The sequence below is a fragment of the Pseudophryne corroboree genome, chromosome 4 (assembly GCF_028390025.1).
Source record: "Pseudophryne corroboree isolate aPseCor3 chromosome 4, aPseCor3.hap2, whole genome shotgun sequence".
Taxonomy (NCBI): Eukaryota; Metazoa; Chordata; class Amphibia; order Anura; family Myobatrachidae; genus Pseudophryne; species Pseudophryne corroboree.
The window spans coordinates 180,777,308-180,801,229 of NC_086447.1; the positions used below are offsets into that span (position 1 = coordinate 180,777,308).

General features: G+C 47.5%; 2 protein-coding genes across 3 annotated transcripts in view; one reads left to right on the top strand and one right to left on the bottom strand.

The window, feature by feature from the left end:
• Positions 1 to 21,655, bottom strand: part of TRIP12 (thyroid hormone receptor interactor 12) — a 335,873-nt gene extending 314,218 nt beyond the window's left edge. Inside the window, exon 1 of the mRNA XM_063915608.1 lies at positions 21,562 to 21,655. The gene's annotated coding sequence lies outside the window, so the exon portion shown is untranslated. The remainder of the gene's footprint in view (positions 1 to 21,561) is intronic.
• FBXO36 (F-box protein 36) overlaps positions 1 to 23,922 on the top strand; it is a 399,365-nt gene that overhangs the window by 13,696 nt on the left and 361,747 nt on the right. The window lies entirely within an intron of this gene.

A 23,922-nucleotide genomic window follows, 5' to 3' on the forward strand; every position in this document is an offset into this window, starting at 1 on the left:
TGTCGTCCAGTATACTATCCATCCATACCTGTGGTGTATTTCAGTTTTGCACAGTTTGCTGACCACCAGTATATAATATATAGCAGTACGGTACAGTAGGCCACTGCTCTACCTACCTCTGTGTCGTCAAGTATACTATCCATCCATACCTGTGGTGCATTTCAGTTTTGCACAGTTTGCTGACCACCAGTATATACTATATAGCAGTACGGTACAGAAGGCCACTGCTCTACCTACCTCTGTGTCGTCAAGTATACTATCCATCCATACCTGTGGTGCATTTCAGTTTTGCACAGTTTGCTGACCACCAGTATAACTATATATATATATAGCAGTATGGTACAATAGTCCACTGCTCTACCTACCTCTGTGTCATCAAGTATACTATCCATCCATACCTGTGGTGCATTTCAGTTTTGCACAGTTTGCTGACCACCAGTATATACTATATAGCAGTACGGTACAGAAGGCCACTGCTCTACCTACCTCTGTGTCGTCAAGTATACTATCTATTCATACCTGTGGTGCATTTCAGTTTTGCACAGTTTGTGACCACCAGTATAACTATATATATATATATATATATATATATATAGCAGTACGGTACAGTAGTCCACTGCTCTACCAACCTCTGTGTCGTCAAGTATACTATCCATCCATACCTGTGGTGCATTTCAGTTTTGCACAGTTTGCTGACCACCAGTATATAATATATAGCAGTACGGTACAGTAGGCCACTGCTCTACCTACCTCTGTGTCGTCAAGTATACTATCCATCCATACCTGTGGTGCATTTCAGTTTTGCACAGTTTGCTGACCACCAGTATATACTATATAGCAGTACGGTACAGAAGGCCACTGCTCTACCTACCTCTGTGTTGTCAAGTATACTATCCATCCATACCTGTGGTGCATTTCAGTTTTGCACAGTTTGCTGACCAACAGTATATACTATATAGCAGTACGGTACAGAGGGCCACTGCTCTACCTACCTCTGTGTCGTCAAGTATACTATCCATCCATACCTGTGGTGCATTTCAGTTTTGCACAGTTTGCTGACCAACAGTATATACTATATAGCAGTACGGTACAGAGGGCCACTGCTCTACCTACCTCTGTGTCGTCAAGTATACTATCCATCCATACCTGTGGTGTATTTCAGTTGTGCGCAGTATATATAGTAGTAGGCCTTTGCTATTGATATATTACTGGCATATAATTCCACACATTAAAAAATGGAGAACAAAAATGTGGAGGGTAAAATAGGGAAAGATCAAGATCCACTTCCACCTCGTGCTGAAGCTGCTGCCACTAGTCATGGCCGAGATGATGAAATGCCATCAACGTCGTCTGCCAAGGCCGATGCCCAATGTCACAGTAGAGAGCATGTAAAATCCAAAAAAATAAAGCTCAGTAAAATGACCCAAAAATCTAAATCAAAATCGTCTGAGGAGAAGCGTAAACTTGCCAATGTGCCATTTACGACACGGAGTGGCAAGGAACGGGTGAGGCCCTGGCCTATGTTCAAGGCTAGTGGTTCAGCTTCACCTGAGGATGGAAGCACTCCTCCTCCTGCTAGAAAACTTAAGAGTTAAGATGGCAAAAGCACAGCAAAGAACTATGCGTTCTTCTAAATCACAAATCCCCAAGGAGAGTCCAATTGTGTCGGTTGTGATGCCTGACCTTCCCAACACTGGACGGCAAGAGGTTGCGCCTTCCACCATTTGCACGCCCCCTGCAAGTGCTGGAAGGAGCACCCGCAGTCCAGTTCCTGATAGTCAAATTGAAGATGTCACTGTTGAAGTACACCAGGATGAGGATATGGGTGTTGCTGGGGAGGAAATTGACAAGGAGGATTCTGATGGTGAGGTGGTTTATTTAAGTCAGGCACCCGGGGAGACACCTGTTGTCCGTGGGACGAATATGGCCATTGACATGCCTGGTCAAAATACAAAAAAAATCACCTCTTCGGTGTGGAATTATTTCAACAGAAATGCGGACAACTGGTGTCAAGCCGTGTGTTGCCTTTGTCAAGCTGTAATAAGTAGGGGTTTCCTCCGATGCATGCTTGAGTGTAACGTCTACTGCTGCTGGCGCTGCTGTTGTTGCTGCTGGGAGTCGATCGTCATCCCAGAGGGGAAGTCGGAAGACCACTTGTACTACTTCCAGTAAGCAATTGACTGTCCAACAGTCCTTTGCGAGGAAGATGAAATATCACAGCAGTCATCCTGCTGCAAAGCGGATAACTCAGGCCTTGGCAGCCTGGGTGGTGAGAAACGTGTTTCCGGTATCCACCGTTAATTCACAGGGAACTAGAGACTTGATTGAGGTACTGTGTCCCCGGTACCAAATACCATCTAGGTTCCATTTCTCTAGGCAGGCGATACCGAAAATGTACACAGACGTCAGAAAAAGAGTCACCAGTGTCCTAAAAAATGCAGTTGTACCCAATGTCCACTTAACCACGGACATGTGGACAAGTGGAGCAGGGCAGACTCAGGACTATATGACTGTGACAGCCCACTGGGTAGATGTATTACCTCCCGCAGCAAGAACAGCAGCGGTGGCACCAGTAGCAGCATCTCGCAAACGCCAACTTGTTCCTAGGCAGGCTACGCTTTGTATCACCGCTTTCCATAAGAGGCACACAGCTGACAACCTCTTACGGAAACTGAGGAACATCATCGCAGAATGGCTTACCCCAATTGGACTCTCCTGGGGATTTGTGACATCGGACAACGCCAGCAATATTGTGCGTGCATTACATCTGGGCAAATTCCAGCACGTCCCATGTTTTGCACATACATTGAATTTGGTGGTGCAGAATTATTTAAAAAACGACAGGGGCGTGCAAGAGATGCTGTCGGTGGCCCGAAGAATTGCGGGCCACTTTCGGCATTCAGCCACCGCGTGCCGAAGACTGAAGCACCAGCAAACAGTCCTGAACCTGCCCTGCCATCATCTGAAGCAAGAGGTGGTAACGAGGTGGAATTCAACCCTCTATATGCTTCAGAGGATGGAGGAGCAGCAAAAGGCCATTCAAGCCTATACATCTGCTTACGATATAGGCAAAGGAGGGGGAATGCACTTGACTCAAGCGCAGTGGAGAATGATTTCAACGTTGTGCAAGGTTCTGCAACCCTTTGAACTTGCCACACGTGAAGTCAGTTCAGACAATGCCAGCCTAAGTCGGGTTATTCCCCTCATCAGGCTTTTGCAGAAGAAGATGGATACATTGAAGGAGGAGCTAAAACAGAGCGATTCCGCTAGGCATGTGGGACTTGTGGATGGAGCCCTTAATTCGCTTAACCAGGATGCATGGGTGGTTAATCTGTTGAAATCAGAGCACTACATTTTGGCCACCGTGCTCGGTCCTAGATTTAAAACCTACGTTGTATCTCTCTTTCCGGCAGACACAAGTCTGCAGAGGTTCAAAGACCTGCTGGTGAGAAAATTGTCAAGTCAAGCGGAACGTGACCCGTCAACATCTCCTCCTTCACATTCTTCCGCAACGGGGGTGCGAGGAAAAGGCTAAGAATTCCGAGCCCACCCGCTGGCGGTGATGCAGGGCAGTCTGGAGCGAGTGCTGACATCTGGTCCGGACTGAAGGACCTGCGTACGATTACTGACATGTCGTCTACTGTCACTGCATATGATTCTGTCACCATTGAAAGAATGGTGGAGGATTATATGAGTGACCGCATCCAAGTAGGCACGTCAGACAGTCCGTACGTATACTGGCAGGAAAAAGAGGCAATTTGGAGGCCCTTGCACAAACTGGCTTTATTTTACCTAAGTTGCCTCCCACCCCCCCACCCCCCCCTCCAGTGTGTACTCCGAAAGAGTGTTTAGTGCAGCCGCTCACCTTGTCAGCAATCGGCGTACGAGGTTTCTTCCAGAAAATGTGGAGAAGATGATGTTCATCAAAATTAATTATAATCAATTCCTCCGTGGAGACATTCACCAGCAATTGCCTCCAGAAAGTACACAGAGACCTGAGATGGTGGATTCCAGTGGGGACGAATTAATAATCTGTGAGGAGGGGGATGTACACAGTGAAAGGGGTGAGGAATCGGACGATGAGGAGGAGGTGGACATCTTGCCTCTGTAGAGCCAGTTTGTGCAAGGAGAGATTGATTGCTTCTTTTTTGGTGGGGGCCCAAACCAACCAGTAATTTCAGTCACAGTTGTGTGGCAGACCCTGTCGCTGAAATGATGGGTTTGTTAAAGTGTGCATGTCCTGTTTATACAACATAAGGGTGGGTGGGAGGGCCCAAGGACAATTCCATCTTGCACCTCTTTTTTCTTTCATTTTTCTTTGCATCATGTCTGTTTGGGGACTATTTTTTTGAAGTGCCATCCTGCCTGACACTGCAGTGCCAGTCCTAGATGGGCCAGGTGTTTGTGTCGGCCACTTGGGTTGCTTAGCTTAGTCACACAGCTACCTCATTGCGCCTCTTTTTTTCTTTGCATCATGTGCTGTTTGGGGACTATTTTTTTGAAGTGCCATCCTGTCTGACACTGCAGTGCCACTCCTAGATGGGCCAGGTGTTTGTGTCGGCCATTTGGGTCGCTTAGCTTAGTCATCCAGCGACCTTGGTGCAAATTTTAGGACTAAAAATAATATTGTGAGGTGTGAGGTGTTCAGAATAGACTGAAAATGAGTGGAAATTATGGTTATTAAGGTTAATAATACTATGGGATCAAAATGACCCCCAAATGCTATGATTTAAGCTGTTTTTGAGTTTTTTTTGTACAAAAACACCCGAATCCAAAACACACCCGAATCCGACAAAAAATTTTCAGGGAGGTTTTGCCAAAACGCTTCCGAATCCAAAACACGGCCGCGGAACCGAATCCAAAACCAAAACACAAAACCCGAAAAATTTCCGGTGCACATCACTGATAGATAGATAGATAGATAGATAGATAGATAGATAGATAGATAGATATATAGATATATATATCTATCACTCACAAGTAGTCCCTTTCAGTATGTCCAGGTGCCTTTGGAGTTACATAGAAACCGCGGAACTCACTGGACTTGCTCCGTCCTATGAGTGCCGCTGCTTCTTTGTAAGCTATATAATTAATGTATATTTATAAGTGTCTTTCTCTTACGCCCTAGAGGATGCTGGGGTCCACATTAGTACCATGGGGTATAGATGGGTCCCTTGGGAGCTATGGGCACTTTAAGAGTTTAATAGTGAAGGCTGGCTCCTCCCTCTATGCCCCTCCTACCAGAGTCAGTTTAGAAAATGTGCCCGGTGGAGCCGGTCACAGCTAGGGGAGCTCCTAGGAGTTTTTATAGTTTTATTATTTTTGAAAAGAGTTAGGTATCTATTAAGGTTATTCAGGAAGCGCCGGCTGTTTACTGTATAAACTGCCTACAGGGGTGCAATGTGGCTGGCTCCTTATACTCTGTGTCTCTCTGAAGGTACTCTGGGGGAAACTGTGTCTGCATTTTTCTGTGTGTGTGTGTGTGTGTGTGTGTGTGTGTGTGTGTGTGTGTGTGTGTGTGTGTTTGTATAGCTCACATAGGTGGTCATTCCGAGTTGATCGCTAGCTGCATTCTTTTGCTGTGCAGCGATGAGGCAAAAAAAAGGCACGTATGCATATGCAGCGCAATGCGCACGCGCAACCTACTATTACAACGACCGGTGTAGTTTCACACAGGGTCTAGCGAAGCTTTTCAATCACACTGCTGCCCGCAGAGTGATTAACATAAAGTGGGCGTTTCTGGGAGTGTTCGAAAAAACGTAGGCGTGCCAGGAAGAACGCAGGCGTGCCAGGAAAAATGCAGGCGTGGCTGGCCGAACGCAGGACGTGTTTGTGACGTCAAAACAGGAACTGAACAGCCTGAAGTCATCGCAAGCGCTGAGTAGGTATTGAGCTACTCTAAAACTGCACATAAAAACTTTGCCGCCGCTCTGTGATCCTTTTGTTCGCACTTCTGCTAAGCTAACATACACTCCCAGTGGGAGGCGGCATAGCGTTTGCACGGCTGCTAAAAACTGCTAGCGAGCGAACAACTCGGAATGACCACCATAAACATGTCTAAGAACTCTGTATCCTGTGCTGCAGAGTGTGTATCTTCTTCTGAAGAGTCTATTCTTTGTATTCAGGACTGTAATATACTGTCTCAGCCTTCTGTATCTGAACCCCCACACACATTAGGGGAATGATATCCCAGATTTCATCTCGGATAGCTTAAAATGAGACTAAAACACAGGTTTTGAAAAAGTCTGTTGAGGTTTTGTTGTATTCTGCTCCCACTACCTCTTCAAAGACCCCAATTAATTACCCTAAGAAGCTTGCTCTTGCCCAAATAATGCAAGTTGATGCGGATACCGACTCTGATACAGGGGGTGGTGATGGGAATATGCAGGGGGGAGATGCCTCCCTTGCTAAAGGAGTGCAACTAATGATTGAGGCTATTAGGAACATTTTACACATTACTGATAAGGTACCTGAGCCTGTAGGGGAGACTTACTTTACTGATACTAAGAAATCCTCTATTACATTTCCTGCATCTAAGGAATTAAACGCATTGTTTGAAAAATCCTGGGAAAACCCGGAGAAAAAATTCCAGATCCCAAAAAGGGTTCTCATTGCTATTGCTTTTCCTTTCCCTGAAGAGGACTGGAAAAAGTGGGAAATCCCATCTGTAGTAGATGCTTCTGTGTCTAGGTTGTCTAAAAAAGTGGTTTTACCTGTCCCAGGGTCCACCGCTTTAAAAGAGCCGGCTGACCGTAAGATTGAGACTACCCTCAAATCATTATACACACCTATGGGCGTAGCTTTAAGGCCTACTACTGCTTGTGCGTGGATTTCTAAAGCCATAGTAAAGTGGTCAGGCACATTACTAGAGGAATTAGATTCTATGGATAGAAGTGACATTGAATTGTTTTTACGTCACATACAGGATTCTGCAGGTTTCAAAGTACCTTGGCCATCTCAATGCGAGGGCTTCTTCCATGGCTGTCTCTGCACGCAGGGGACTCTCGCTGCGCCAATAGTCTGCAGATGCGGAATCCAAGAAGCGTGTGGAGAACCTACCCTTTACATGTCAGGCTGTGTTTGGGGAAGCGTTAGATACGTGGATCTCCACGGCAACTGCGGGTAAGTCAACATTCCTTCCCTCAGTTACACCACCTACTAGGAAATCTTATCCTATGTCTACCATGCAGTCCTTTCGGACCGTGAAAGTTAAAAAGTCCAAACCCCCTTCCACTTTCTTTAGAGGAGGTCGGGGGAAATCCAGAAAACCTGCACCAGCAGGTTCACAGGAACAGAAACCTGGTTCTGCTTCCTCAAAATCCTCGGCATGACGGTGTACCTCCCAGCTTGGAGATCGGGCAGGTGGGAGCAAGATTACGAAATTTCAGTCATGTCTGAGCGTCATCAGGCCTAGACCTCTGGGTACAAGATATTGTTACCCAGGGGTACAGACTGGAGTTTCAAGAACTCCCACCTCACAGATTCTTCAAATCAGGCTTACCAGCTTTGCTGAAAGAAAGTGCTATCCTACAGAAAGCCATTAAAAAATTCCTAAAGTCGAATGTTATTGTTCCAGTTCCACCTCACTTAACAAACAAGGGTTATTACTCAAACCTGTTTGTGGTACCGAAACCGGATGGTTCGGTCAGGCCAATATTGAATCTAAAGCCGTTGAACCCTTATTTGAGGGAATTCAAATTCAAGATGGAGTCTCTGAGAGCGGTGATCTCCGGTCTGGAGGAGGGGGAATTTCTAGTATCCCTGGATATCAAGGATGCGTAACCTTCACCTTCCGATCTGGCTGCCTCACCAGACTTATCTCAGATTTGCGCTGCTGGACTGTCACTATCAGTTCCAGGCACTGCCGTTTGGCCTCTCCACGGCACCGAGGGTGTTCACCAAGGTCATGGCGGAGATGATGCTACTCCTCCGCAAGCAGGGGGTGAACATAATTCCTTGTCTGGACGATCTGCTGTTAAAAGCGTCTTCCAGGGAGAAGCTGTTACAGAGCATTGCTCTCTCAACTCAACTACTCCAGGATCATGGGTGGATCCTAAATCTTCCAAAGTCGCATTTGGAGCCGACACAGAGACTGTCCTTCCTGGGGATGATCCTCGACACGGAAGTACAGAGGGTGTTTTTGCCGGAGGAGAAAGCGTTGGTGATACAAGCAATGGTCCGGGATGTCCTGAAGCCTGCCCGGGTATCGGTTCATCAGTGCATTCGCCTTCTGGGAAAGATGGTTGGCTCCTACGAGGCTCTACAGTTCGGAAGATTTAATGCACGGTCTTTCCGACTGGATCTCCTGGACAAATGGTCGGGATCTCATCTTCACATGCACCAGAGGATACGTCTGTCACCGAAAGCCAGAATTTCGCTCCTCTGGTAGCTGCAAACTTCTCACCTACTAGAATGCCACAGGTTCGGGATTCAGAATTGGATCCTCCTAACCACGGATGCAAGTCTCAGAGGTTGGGGTGCAGTCACCTAAGGGGAAAACTTCCAAGGAAGGTGCTAAAGTCTGGAATCCATCCTTCCGATAAACATTCTGGAACTAAGGGCCGTCTACAACGGTCTTCTACAAGCGGCACATCTTCTAAAGATCATGCCATTCAGGTTCAGTCGGACAATGTAACGACAGTGGCCTACATTAACCGACAAGGAGGAACGAAGAGCAGAGCTGCAATGTTAGAGGTAACAAGAATCATCCTCTGGGTGGAAAAGCACGCGGTGGCGCTGTCCGCAATCTTCATTCCGGAAGTGGACAACTGGGAAGCGGACTTCCTCAGCAGACACAATCTCAATCCAGGAGAGTGGGGCCTCCACCCAGAGGTGTTTGCAGTGGTGACAAGTCTTTGGGGCGTACATCAAATAGACATGATGGCCTCCCGGCTCAACAAGAAACTTCAGAGGTACTGTTCCAGGTCGAGGGACCCACAGACAGTGGCGGTGGACGCCCTGGTAGCTCCGTGGGTGTTCAAGTCAGTGTATGTGTTCTCTCCACTTCTACTCATCCCAAGGATTCTCAAACTAATAAAAAGAACAAGAGTTCAGGCGATCCTCATAGCTCCGGACTGGCCAAGAGGGGCTTGGTACGCGGATCTTCTGGAGTTTCTGTTGGAAGATCCGAGGTCCCTTCCTCTTCGAGAGGAACTTCTGCAACAGAGGCCATTTGCTTATCAAGACTTACCACAGCTACGTTTGCCGGTATGGAGGTTGAACGCCAGATCTTAGCTCGGAAGGGCATTCCGAACAAGGTTATTCCTACCCTGATACAGGCTAGGAAAGGAGTAACGTCTAAACATTACCATCACATTTTGAAAAAGTACGTGTCTTGGTGTGAATCCAAGAAGTTTCCTACAGTGGAGTTTCAACTAGGGCGGTTTATCCTCTTTCTGCAAGCAAGTGTGGATGTGGGCCTGAGGTTGGGCTCCATCAAAGTCCAGATTTCGGCCTTGTCCACTTTATTTCAGAAACAATTGGCTGCCCTCACTGAGGTTCAGACTTTCTTGAAATGGGTTCTGCACATCCAGCCTCCTTTTGTTACTCCTACGGCACCTTGGGATCTTAATGTGGTGCTGCATTTCCTGCAGTCGGATTGGTTCGAACCTTTACAGGAGGTTGAGGTCAAGTTCCTTACTTGGAAGGTGGTCACACTATTGGCATTAGCATCTGCTAGACGTGTGTCGGAATTGGGGGCATTGTTCTGCAAGAGCCCCTACTTGATTTTCCATGAAGATAGAGCTGAGCTCAGGACGCGTCAGCAATTTCTTCCGAAGGTTGTGTCGGCGTTTCGTATCAACCAACCTATTGTGGTGCCAGTGGCTACTGACTCCTCCATTATTTCAAAATCCTTGGATGTTGTACGGGCTTTGAAGATTTATGTGAAGAGAACTTCTCGTCACAGAAAGTCGGACGCTCTGTTTGTCCTTTATGATCCCAACAAGGTTGGGTGGCCTGCTTCTAAGCAGACGATTTCTCGCTGGATCAGGTGTACTATCCAGCATGGTACCTCGGGAAATACCCTGCTGGTGGCTCCTCTGATCGAATTCCCTTCCAGGCAATCTGGAAAACAGTCCGCCAAACGTCCAGGGGGTGGGCAGCGCCACAAAGTATCTCCAGCGCATTTCGGGACAGCCTGGTCCCTTCTTCAAGGCAATATCTTCTTGGTCAGGGACGAACACATTTGCAAAGTTCTACAAGTTCGATACTTTGGCCTCTGAGGACCTAAAGTTTGATCAATCGGTTCTGCAGTAGCCTCCGCGCTCTCCCTACCATTCTGGGAGCTTTGGTACATCCCCATGGTACTAATGTGGACCCCATCATCCTCTAGGACGTAAGAGAAAATAGGATTTTAATAACCTACTAGTAAATCCTTTTCTCGTAGTCCATAGAGGATGCTGAGCGCCCGCCCAGCGCTTCGTTTTCCTGCATTTGTTACTTAGTTAAGTACTGCATTGTTACTTGTTAAGTACTGTTGTTCAGCCGTTGCTGAATTGTTTCAAGCTGGTTAGCTTGGATTTCTGTTGTTATGTGTGAGCTGGTGTGAATCTCACCACTATCTGTATTTCCTTCTCTCGAAGTATGTCCGTCTCCTCGGGCATTGTTTCTAGACTGAGTCTGGTAGGAGGGGCAGAGGGAGGAGCCAGCCCACACTATTAAACTCTTAAAGTGCCAAATGGCTCCAAAGGGACCCGTCTATACCCCATGGTACTATTGTGGACCCCAGCATCCTCTACGGACTACGAGAAAAGGATTTACCGGTAGGTAATTAAAATCCTATTTCTCTAACGTCCTAGTGGATGCTGGGGACTCCGTAAGGACCATGGGGAATAGACGGTCTCCGCAGGAGACAGGGCACTTTAAGAAAGAATTTGGATACTGGTGTGCTCTGGCTCCTCCCTCTATGTCCCTCCTCCAGACCTCAGTTTGAATCTGTGCCCGGACTAGCTGGGTGCTACTTAGTGAGCTCTCCTGAGCTTGCTATAAGAAAGTATTTTGTTAGGTTTTTTATTTTCAGAGAGATCTGCTGGCAACAGACTCTGCAGCGTGGGACTGAGGGGAGAGAAGCAGCCCTACTCACTGAAGATAGGTCCTGCTTCTTAGGCTACTGGACACCATTAGCTCCAGAGGGATCGTATACAGGATCTCACCCTTTGTCGTCCGATCCCGGAGCCGCGCCGCCGTCCCCCTCGCAGAGCCGGAAGACAGAAGACGGTGAAAGAAGCAAGAAGACTTCGAAATCGGCGGCAGAAGACTCCAGTCTTCACTGAGGTAGCGCACAGCACTGCAGCTGTGCGCCATTGCTCCCACATTAAACCCACATACTCCGGTCACTGTAGGGTGCAGGGCGCAGGGGGAGGGGGGGCCTGGGCAGCAATTAGAGACCTCTTTGGCAAAAGTTTGCATAATATACAGTTGGGCACTGTATATATGTATGAGCCCCCGCCAAAATTGTACATGAAAGCGGGACAGAAGCCCGCCGTCGAAGGGGCTTCTTCCTCGGCACTCACCAGCGCCATGTTTTTTCTCCACAGCACCACTGAGAGGAAGCTCTCCAGTCTCTCCCCTGCAGTTACACGGTAGAAGAGGGTAAAAAGAGAGGGGGGGCACATAATTAGGCGCAAAAATCAATATAAACAGCAGCTACTGGGTTAACATTAAGTTACTGTGTTATTCCTGGGTTAATAGCGCTGGGGTGTGTGCTGGCATACTCTCTCTCTCTGTCTCTCCAAAGGGCCTTATGGGGGAATTGTCTTCAGATGAGCATTCCCTGAGTGTGGGGTGTGTCGGTACGTGTGTGTCGACATGTCTGAGGTAAAAGGCTCCCCTAAGGAGGAGATAGAGCAAATATGTGTGTGTGAGGGTGTCTTCGTCGACAACGCCGACACCTGTTTGGATATGTGTAATTAAGTGCTAAGGTGAATTTATTGCACAAAAGATTAGAGAACAGACAGGGAATCTACCCATGTCTGTCCCTATGTCGCAGAGACCTTCAGGATCTCTCAATGCTCACTATCCAAAATAATAAACACTGATATCGACACGGAGGTTGACTCCAGTGTCGACTATGATAATGCAAACTTACAGCCAAAATGGCAGAAAAGTATTCAATATATGATTATTGTAATAAAAGATGATTTGCATATCACTGATGACTCATCTGTCCCTGACACAAGGGTACGCATGTTTAAGGGGAAGAAAGCTGAGGTAAATTTCCCTCCTCTCATGATGAAAAAGAGCGGGAATCTCCAGACAAGAGACTGCAGTTTCCCACAAAGAATTCTCAGGCAGTATCCTTTCCCCACTAGGGCCAGGATACGATGGGAATCTTCCCCTAGGGTGTCACGTTTGCCCAAAAGGTAGCCCTGACGTAACAGCTATTCTCAGGGATCCTGCAGATAGCGTGCACATTCTGGTACACTACTCAGACCGGCGATTGTGTCGGCATGGGTTTATAGAGCTGTGGCAGCGTGGACAGGTACCTTATCAGCAGAGATTGAGACCCTAGTATGTAGATCTATATATATGTATATATAGAGATATATATATATTAAAGATGCGGTCTTAAGAGATATATATAAAACATGCCCAAAGAGACATGAGTATACTGGGTCCTAGAGTCAAAGCTATGTCGATTTCTGCTTGACGTGTCCTGTAGAATATGCAATGGACAGATGATGCCGACTGAAGAGGCATATGGAAGGCTGAGGATTGTGTGGAGAAGGGTTCTCGGACCTGGTCTCCACAGCTATAGCTGGTAATTCTGATATTTTGCCTTATATTCCTGCACAGCCTAGGAAAGCATTATCAAATGCAGCCTTTCGAACAAAGAAACAAGAAAGTCCGAGGTGCGTCCTTTCTTGCCAGAGGCGGGGGCAGAGGAAAGAAGCTGCACAACACAGCTAGTTCCCAGGAACAGAAGTCCTCCCCGGCCTCTACAAAAATCCACGGATATCGTTGGGGCTCCACAGGCGGAGCTAGGCCCGGTGGGGGCACGCCTTCGTAAGTTCAGCCACAAGTGGGTTCACTCCCTGTTAGATCCCTGGGCAATAGATATTGTGTCTCAGGGATACAAGCTGTACTTTGAGAAGATGCCCCCTCACCGACGGCCCTGCCGGCTTCCCCCCACGAGAGGGAAACAGTGTTAACTGCAATTCACAAATTGTATCTTCAACAGGTGGTGGTCAAGGTTCCCCTCCTTCAACAATTATTCGACCATGTGGTAGTCCCGAAACCGGACGGTTCGGTCAGACCCATATTGAATTTAAAATCCCTGAACATATACCTGAAAAGGTTCAAGTTCAAGATGGAATCGCTAAGAGCGGTCATTGCAAGCCTGAAAGGGGGAGATTTTATGGTGACTCGGGACAGAAAAGGATGCATACCTTCATGTCCCCATTTATCCACCTCATCAGGCGTACCTCAGAATTGCGGTACGGGATTGTCATTACCAGTTTCAGACGTTGCCGTTTGGTCTCTCCACGGCCCCGAGAATGTTCACCAAGGTAATGGCGGAAATGATGGTGCTCCTGCGGAAGCAAGGTGTCACTATTATCACGTACTTGGACGATCTCCTCATAAAAGCGAGATCAAGAGAGCAGTGGCTGAACAGCGTATCACTTTCTCTGGAAGTGTAACGGTAACACGGCTGGATTCTATATATTCCAAAGTCACAGTTGGTTCCTACAGCTCATCTGCCTCTCCTAGGCATGATCCTAGGCACAGACCAGAAAAGGGTTTATCTCCCGATAGAGAGAGCTCAGGAGCTCGTGACACTGGTCAGGAATCTATTAAAACCAAAACAGGTGTCAGTGCATCACTGCACTCGAGTCCTGGGAAGGATGGTGGCATCATACGAGGCCTTTCCCTTCGGCAGGTTCCATGCAAGGACCTTCCAATGGGACTTACTGGACAAGTGGTCCGGATCACATCTTCAGATGCATCGGTTAATCACCCTATCCCCCAGGGCCAGGGTGTCTATCCTGTGGTGGCTGCAGAGTACTCACCTTCTCGAAGGTCGCAGATTCGGCATTCAGGACTGGGTCCTGGTGACCACGGATGCAAGCCTCCGAGGGTGGGGAGCAGTCACATAGGGAAGAAATTTCCAAGGGCTGTGGTCAAGTCAGGAGACTTGCCTGCACATCAACATCCTGGAACTAAGGGCCATATACAACGCCCTACGTCAAGCGGAGTCCCTGCTTCGCGACCAACCGGTTCTGATTCAGTCAGACAACATCACCGCAGTGGCTCATGTAAACCGCCAAGGCGGCACAAGGAGCAGGGTGGCGATGGTAGAAGCCACCAGAATTCTTCGCTGGGCGGAGAATCACGTAAGAGCACTGTCAGCAGTGTTCATTCCAGGAGTGGACAACTGGGAAGCAGACTTCCTCAGCAGGCACGACCTCCACCCGGGAGAGTGGGGACTTCATCAAGAAGTCTACACGCAGATTGCAAGGCGGTGGGAACTGCCACAGGTGGACATGATGGCATCCCGCCTCAACAAGAAGCTACAGAGATATTGCGCCAGGTCAAGAGACCCTCAGGCGATAGCTGTAGACGCACTAGTGACACCGTGGGTGTTCCAGTCGATTTATGTATTTCCTCCTCTTCCTCTCATACCAAAGGTGCTGAGAATCATAAGAAAAAGAAGAGTGAGAACAATACTCATTGTTCCGGATTGGCCAAGAAGGACTTGGTATCCGGATCTGCAAGAAATACAGAGGACCCATGGCCTCTGCCTCTAAGACAGGACTTGTTGCAACAGGGGCCCTGTCTGTTCCAAGACTTACCGCGGCTGCGTTTGACGGCATGGCGGTTGAACGCCGGATCCTAGCAGAAAAAGGCATTCCGGATGAGGTTATTCCTACGCTGATAAAGGCTAGGAAGGACGTGACGGCTAAACATTATCACCGTATATGGCGAAAATATGTTGCTTGGTGTGAGGCCAGGAATGCCCCTACGGAGGAATTCCAGCTGGGCCGTTTCCTTCACTTCCTACAGTCGGGAGTGACTTTGGGCCTGAAATTGGGTTCCATTAAGGTCCAGATTTCGGCTCTATCCATTTTCGTTCAAAAAGAACTGGCTTCTCTTCCTGAAGTCCAGACGTTTGTAAAGGGAGTGCTGCATATTCAACCCCCTTTTGTGCCTCCAGTGGCACCTTGGGATCTTAACGTGGTGTTGAGTTTCCTGAAGTCACACTGGTTTGAGCCACTCAAAACCGTGGAGTTAAAATTTCTCATGTGGAAGGTGGTCATGCTATTAGCCTTGGCTTCAGCTAGGCGTGTGTCAGAATTAGCGGCTTTGTCACATAAAAGCCCCTATCTGGTTTTCCATATGGACAGGGCAGAATTGCGGACCTGTCCACAATTTCTGCCAAAAGTGGTGTCATCCTTTCATATGAAAACTATTGCTCGCTGGATCTGTAACACGATTCAGCAGGCTCATTCTGCGGCTGGGTTGCCGCTGCCTAGATCAGTTAAGGCCCATTCCACAAGGAAGGTGGGCTCTTCTTGGGCGGCTGCCCGAGGGGTCTCGGCATTACAGCTTTGCCGAGCGGCTACTTGGTCAGGTTCAAACACCTTTGCAAAGTTCTACAAGTTTGATACCCTGGCTGAGGAGGACCTTGTGTTTGCTCATTCGGTGCTACAGAGTCATCCGCACTCTTCCGCCCGTTTGGGAGCTTTGGTATAATCCCCATGGTCCTTACGGAGTCCCCAGCATCCACCAGGACGTTAGAGAAAATAAGATTTTACTTACCGGTAAATCTATTTCTCGTAGTCCGTAGTGGATGCTGGGCGCCCGTCCCAAGTGCGGACTTCTTCTGCAATACTTGTATATAGTTATTGCTTAAATAAGGGTTATGTTGGTTGCATCAGGGTTGATCTGATGCTCCGTTGTTGTTCATTCTGTTTACTGGGTAAGTTTATCACGAGTTATACGGTGTGATTGGTGTGACTGGTATGAGTCTTGCCCTGGATTCCAAAATCCTTTCCTTGTACTGTCAGCTCTTCCGGGCACAGTTTCTCTAACTGAGGTTTGGAGGAGGGACATAGAGGGAGGAGCCAGAGCACACCAGTATCCAAATTCTTTCTTAAAGTGCCCTGTCTCCTGCGGAGCCCGTCTATTCCCCATGGTCCTTACGGAGTCCCCAGCATCCACTACGGACTATGAGAAATAGATTTACCGGTAAGTAAAATCTTATTTTTTTGTGTGGGTTTTATATATAGAGATACCTATATATTTTCTATATGTCAGCGAAGCGTCAAGCTTTGGATACTTTTGGGACTGTATCTATTGGCATCCACCTCACCGTCCATCCACGGTCAAACTTTTGCAGTTATAAGAAAATAAGCCAGCATGAAAGAGCCAGTGTACATTATGGGATTAGTTTAGGTGTGAGGGTGCATTAGCGTAGGTGGCACCAGTGGCGTAAATTCGTCCCAATTGCCCGGAGGTAAGATAAATATTGCTGCCCCCCACCTATATATAGATAAATATATGTATGTGTGCGTGTGTGTGTGCGTGTGTGTGTGTGTGTGTGTGTGTGTGTGTGTGTGTATATGTATATATATATATATATATATATATATATATATATATATATATATATATATATATATATATATAAATATAGTCCATAACAGCCGGCACTCCCATCAATGATGACAACTTTGCCCCGTGCCTGGATATCAAACAGCATGCAGATCCAAAGAAAACGGCACTGGAGGCTTGTGTATGCAAAAAAGAATTGTATTGGAGGTAGACGTTTCGGAGCTCACGCCCCGTCCTCAGTACCAAATACAGTAACAACATACACTGACAAAACAAACATTTAAATACCTGCACACAATCGCGCCGTCCTCGCTGCCGCACGCCGGTGTCCGTACTTCCGGCCATTGCTTTCCATCACACCCTGCTATGCGGACGTCACTGTTGCCATAGACACGCCAGGCATGCGCGCCACTGTTGTCATGGACACGCACAGCGTGCGGGTCACCGGCTCCACCGCGGCCCATACAATGCAGGGGGTTGGATCCATGGATCCTAGAAGGGGACTCACACCGTAGGTAAAGCGTGGAACGGGCTGTGGATAAAAACACACAAATTTGAAAATAACAGCAAACATTTAACAATGACATACATACACACTGGGTGGAGATGCAATAAATCACTATATCATTATAAAGACATACTAGTTCTATTCATAATTATGGCTATCATCTATGCCATACACTATGTACTATATACTATAATGACCACCACATGCCGAGATAGGTAAAAAACATATATGTCGCAAAGGTGATATCTAATATACAATCACATGCCATATATATAGAAATATCCCTAAAACAAAAGGGATAAGTTTGATCTTATCATTTAAACCACAAGGGGAGAAGGTGTTCAATCTCATTATCCATCTAGACTCTTTTTCCAACAGGGCCTTTGCTCTGTCACCTCCCCTTAAAGTAAGGGGTACATGGTCAATACCAAAGTATCTAAGGTCATCCAGGGTATGATGTGCCCTCTTGAAGTGGCGTGCTACAGGTTGATCAATAGATTTGCCCTCTAGGGTTAACTTAATAGCAGATCTATGTGCTGCCATCCTCTCACTAAGCTTCCGTGTGGTTTGCCCCACGTAAAATAAACCGCACGGACAGACCACAACGTAAACCACAAAAGAGGTGCTGCACGTAATGACATGTCTAATATTATATCGTTTATCCATATGTGGGTGTTTAAAATCTTTACACACCACCATGTACTTACATGTAGCACATTTAGGGCATCTATAACACCCTGGTGCCTTGTAATAAACATTAGGGGTGGCAGTCTTGCCCATCCCTGTGATATCTGATTTGACTAAGCGGTCCCTAAGATTGCTGCCACGCCTAAAAGCTGTAATAGGCCTGGTACCTTTGAACACTGGGAGATCGGGGTCTGAGGTGACTATGGGCCACAGGGCTTTAGTTGCTCTACGAATTATGGGACTGGCTGTGGTGTAATCACAGGCCCAAGGTAAGATCTTTTGATTACTCTTTTGTCCAGATTGTAGTAGCTCAGATCTGGACATCGACATAATCCTCTGTTTTTGTCCTTCTAACAGCTGCCTATCATAACCCCGACACTCGAACCTAGCAATCATGTTGTCTAATAATGATGGTACATTCTTGGCATTACTCGTAATACGAGCCACCCTCATCATTTGTGATGCAGGGAGCCCTTTCTTAAGGGGCTCCGGATGGTGGCTAGAGGCAAGCAGAAGTGTGTTCCTATCAGTGGGCTTAGAGTAGATCTCCGTCTGGATCATTCCATCTACTAGACGGATTTTTACATCAAGATAATTGATTTCCTGATTACTGCAGGTATAGGTGAATTTAATGGGGGACGCAAGGTTATTGATCTCAGACATCAAGGAGTCAAACTTAGCCTGCCCTCCAACCCACAGTAGGAACACATCATCAATATACCTCGTATACATTAAGATATTATCCCTGACAGCTGGATTGCTAAAAAACATCCTGTCTTCTTGTTCAAACATATATACATTAGCATACGAGGGTGCGACCGATGATCCCATCGCGCACCCCCGTAGCTGTAAGAAAAAATTACCATCGAACAGGAAGTAATTACGATACAGTGTTAGTTCCAGCAATGTAAGGAACAGCTTATGGTCAAATAATTCAGGAGACAGATTAGTGTCCAGGAACAAATTCATTGCCCGCATCCCTTCCTCGTGTGGAATTGACGTGTACAAGCTGCACACGTCTAAACAGCAAAGCAAAGTGTGAGCCGGGACCTCACTGTATTCCTGTAGTTTAAGTAAGAAAGATGTAGTGTCCTTCAGGAAGGATTTTTGGGATGTGAGTAAGGGCTGTAATATACTGTCCAAAAGCTGGGCCACAGGTTGGTAGAGGGAGTCCCTGGCGGAAATGATAGGTCTCCCCGGTGGAAGAGTGGCATGCTTATGTAACTTAGGCAAAGTATATAATATCGGATTTTTAGGGGAACTTACATATAGTGCTTTTGACACTTTATCCGGTAGTAGGTTCTGATCCGTAGCTTGTTTAAGGATCCCAAACAGTTCCTTCTGGTATTCTAGAACGGGATTGGCTCGTAGTTTTTTATATACCCCCGCTTCCGAGAGTTGACCATTAATTTCATTCCTGTAGTATTCCAAATCCAGGATAACAATGGCCCCGCCCTTATCGGCGGGCCTGATCACAATGTCCTGATAGGAGGAAAGCTGATCCAAGGCCACCCGTTCTTCCCGAGATAAATTAAACTTGAGCTTTACAGGAGCTGCTGTGAATCTTGCTACCGAATCATCCATTAGACGACTAAACGTCTTGATTGAGGCATTTTGTGAAATAGGGTCAAACCGTGACCTGCAGACCTTGTGGAGGAATGGATCAAATATTGATGGTGTTTGTACTGATGGAGTATTCTGGAAATGTTCTTTCAGGCGCAATTTGCGTGAAAAGTTGTGTAAGTCACGTGATATATATATATATATATATATATATATATATATATATATAAATAAATATAAACAAAAGTCTCATGGACTGTCACTCCCACACATACAGCAATATGCTCCGATGCCCTCTGACAAAGAATAGGCAAGGTACTCACAGGAAGGGGTGGTATTCATGTGACCGCCGGTCAGCTGACCGACAGTCACATGACCTCCTCCACCAGCCCGACGGCTCACCATCCCGATGGTCGGCATGCCGACCAACTGGGACTATTTCCACTCGTGGGTGTCCACGACACCCATAGAGTGGAAATAGAACCAGTGGCGACAGCAGGTCGCCACAGAGCCCGCAGCGTGGCGAGCGCAGCGAGCCCGCAGGGGGCTTGCTGCACTCGCCCCTCCCCGCCGGGATCCCGGCGTCGGTATGCAGTACTACACCCCACAGGAAGGAATCCACATATTTCTTTTACACTGCCATATCCACACCCTTTCTTATAAGTACCATTGGCTGAATAACAATAAGGAAATCCAGGGCTAGTAAATAGGGAGGCCAATCCTGGGCCTTTTTTTTATCCCAGGTATCAGGATTTAAAAATGATCAATCCCGGGATTGGTTTGAAGATGTTAAAATTGGAAGCTCCAATCCCGGGATTGAATCCTGGCCAATTTTAGGCCTAAATCCCGGGATCCTGCCGATCCCGGGATTGGCCACCCTACTAGTAAGTACAGGAAGAGCTGGCTGTTCACCATCGGCAGATATATCTGCAGATCAATTGAATTGCAGATATATCTGCCAGTGTGTACCCAGCTCAATGGTGCATACACACAGATAGAATTGGCGAAAGATGTGAGCATTCGCGATCGATTGGAACGACCAATCTTTCAAATTGTCCCGTGTGTATGAAAGATATATCTGACGATGCACATTCCTGCTGCTCGTTTATAGGGGTCTATGATCTTTCATGCATGCAGAAAGATCATAGACCAATTTCTTTGCACTGTGTTCAAATCGTTTTGTGTGTATGCACGATGAACGATTTGGTGAAAGCTGAACGACTGGCTAACCACTCCCCACCACCATTTCCTCATTCTGTGCCAGGCTGGATGGAGAAGAGACACAGACAGCAGTTCATCTGTTTTATTTTCACAGTTTCTACAAGCAGCAACATGTACTGTAAGTACATGTTGCTTAAAGGCTGCTAAACACCAATGTATTTATAAACCTTGCAGCAATGTATTTTTTTTTACTGTCCACCAGAGGCGTAACTAGGGTTTTTGGAGCCCAGGGCAAGATCAATAATGGCGCCCCCCCCCCCCCCCCCCAAAAAAAAAAAATATAAAAATAATAAATTAATAAAATGATAATAATAAAAAAAAAAAAATACAAAAGGAAAGTATGTGCAGATGCCACCGGTGTCACTGCATATAAAGATGTCAGGGTGTGTGTGTATGTATGTGTATGTAGGTGCAGTGGTCGAAGTTGAATTTTTGAAGGTGGAATGAAAGAGTGCAGATAGCAATTACGCTCCGGAAAAGGGGCGCGGTCACTCAAAAGGGGCGTGTCCTTCAGTGTAGTAGGACCCCTTATACTATCTAGTACTGGTGCCCCTTTCACATTATAGCACACGGTATGAGCCGAAATTCACATTATAGCACACAGTATGAGCCGAAATTCACATTGCCCCACACGGCATGAGCCGAAATTCACATTATAGCACACAGTATGAGCCGAAATTCACATTACCCCACATGGTATGAGCCAAAATTCACATTATAGCACACGGTATGAGACGAAATTCACATTATAGCACACGGTATGAGCCAAAATTCACATTACCCCACATGGTATGAGCCGAAATTCACATGACAGCACACGGTATGAGCCGAAATTCACATTACAGCACACGGAATGAGCCAAAATTCACGTTACAGCACATGATATGAGCCAAAATTCCCATTATAGAGTTAGGGGATCCTACCCCCAGAATTAACATGGCCTGTGGGGCACTATGATGAGGGGAGCCCACCCCCTTAATAGACTAATTGCAGAGTTTAGCAGCGGAAGGGCTGCAGCGGTTTCTCACCCCAAGCTGCGGCGCTTCTGCCACCTCCGACACTCCACATCTTCGGCACCACCCGGGATGCAGAGCACCGCACCGGGTATGCACCCTTTTCAGTGTGGTCTGCTGCGCTCCGAAGGGGTTCTTGTTTCATGCTGCAGGATGCCGATGTGCGCCTTCCTCCCCGCTGTTACTGTCACGGTAAGCATTAGTATCGTTTACCGCAGAGGCCTTTTTCTGAGGCATATGTGTTAAACCTCAGAAACTGAGATGCCCTTCTCACCATACAGCTGTGTGGCCGAGCCGGGCGGGGGGACAGCCAGCAGCAGCATGCCGGATATCAGCAGCAGAGGGTGCGGGCTGTACATACTTGAGGCAGCTGGATATTCAACAGTGCTGAAAGCCTCCGGAGCCCGCACCCCCGGAGCTGCAGTACACCAGCAGAGGACACCCATCCCCCGAACCCTGCGTAGCCCAAAGCCGGAGATCAGCAGCATGTTGAACGCGGAAGCAGAAGCTGCTTATTGCCGGTCAACATGCTGCTGATCTCCGGCTTTGGGCTCCGCACGTGCATTACAGCCCCCATCCTCGGCTGCTGATATCCGGCATGCTGCCCCTGCTGCTGGCTTTCCACCCGCCCGGCTCGCCCACCCAGCTGGATGGTAAGTGAGAAAGGCATCTCAGTGCCCGTGGTTTAATACATATCTCTCTTCGGTAAATGGCCAATAGTACATCCCACACACACTGATTACACACACACAGACTGGCCACCCCCAAATCCTACACACACCCACTCAGACTACACACACACATTCTCATACTTTCCTCTCCCCCACACACACACTGGACTGCAAAAATTTACACACACTGACACTGTTCCACACACACACAATTAACACACACTCACACTGTCCCACACACACAATTAACACACACGCACACTGTCCCACACACCAGTGGCGTGCGGTGAGGTCAGTGGCGTGCGGTGAGGCACTACAGCCATAATGTCTGCCGAATCCTGCCGATGACCCCTACCGCCACCGAGCCAATGCCCGCCACTGCCTCTGAGCCGATGCCCGCTACCACCACCAATGGCTTACAAACTCGCCCACCATCAACTGACCCAGCCCTCCGCCACTAATTTGCAACTCAGTCCAAAGCCGCCAATGCCCGCTGCATGCCTGCTCATCATACTTGTGATATATTGTACATTTTTATAGAAAAAAATAATAATTTGTGTTTGGGACTGGGAAGGGAGTGGGAGGAGGAAATGAATGCAATTTTGTTGTCCAGGGCTTCCATTAACTTAATGGAGAAGGGTCTGAATGGGTTAAAAATGTAAAAAAAAAACTGAGTGAGGTCCCCCCTCCTAAGTATAACCAGCCTCGGGCTCTTTGAGCCGGTCCTGGTTGTTTAAATACTGGGAAAAAATTGGACAGGGGTTCCCCGTATTTAGACAACCAGCATCGGGCTCTTAGTCCGGTCCTGGTTCCAAAAATACGGGGGACAAAAGATGTAGGGGTCCCCCCGTATTTTTAAAACCAGCACCAGGCTCCACTAGCCAGGGACATAATGCCACAGCCGGGGGACACATTTATGTAGGTCCCTGCAGCCGTGGCATTACCCCCCCAACTAGTCACCACTGGCCGGGGTTCCCTGGAAGAGTGGGAACCCTTTAAATCAAGGGGTCACCCCCCCTCCAGGCACCCAAGGGCCAGGGGTGAAGCCCGAGGCTGTCCCCCCCATCCGTGGGCTGTGGATGGGAGGCTGATAGCCATGTAAGTAAAAAAAGAATATTGTTTTTTGTTGTGGAACTACAAGGCCCAGAAAGCCTCCCCCGCTTGCTGGTACTTGGAGAACCTCAAGTACCAACATGCAGGGAAATAACGGGCCCGCCGGTACCTGTAGTTCTACAACAGAAAAAATACCCAAATAAAAACACAACTCACACACCGTGACAGTAAAAATTTATTAAAACACACTGACACACTCACACATACTTACCTATATCCCACGCCGGTCACGTCCACTTGTCCAGTAGAATCCAATAGGGGTAGCTGTAAAAATGAGAGACACATTACTTACCTACATCCCACGCCGGTCACGTCCACTTGTCCAGTAGAATCCAGTAGGGGAATCTGTAAAAATGAGAGAGAGATTACTTACCTACATCCCACGCCGGTCACGTCCACTTGTCCAGTAGAATCCAGTAGGGGAATCTGTAAAAATGAGAGACAGATTACTTACCTACATCCCACGCCGGTCACGTCCACTTGTCCAGTAGAATCCAATAGGGGTACCTGTAAAAATGAGAGACAGATTACTTACCTACATCCCACGCCGATCACGTCCACTTGTCCAGTAGAATCCAATAGGGGTACCTGT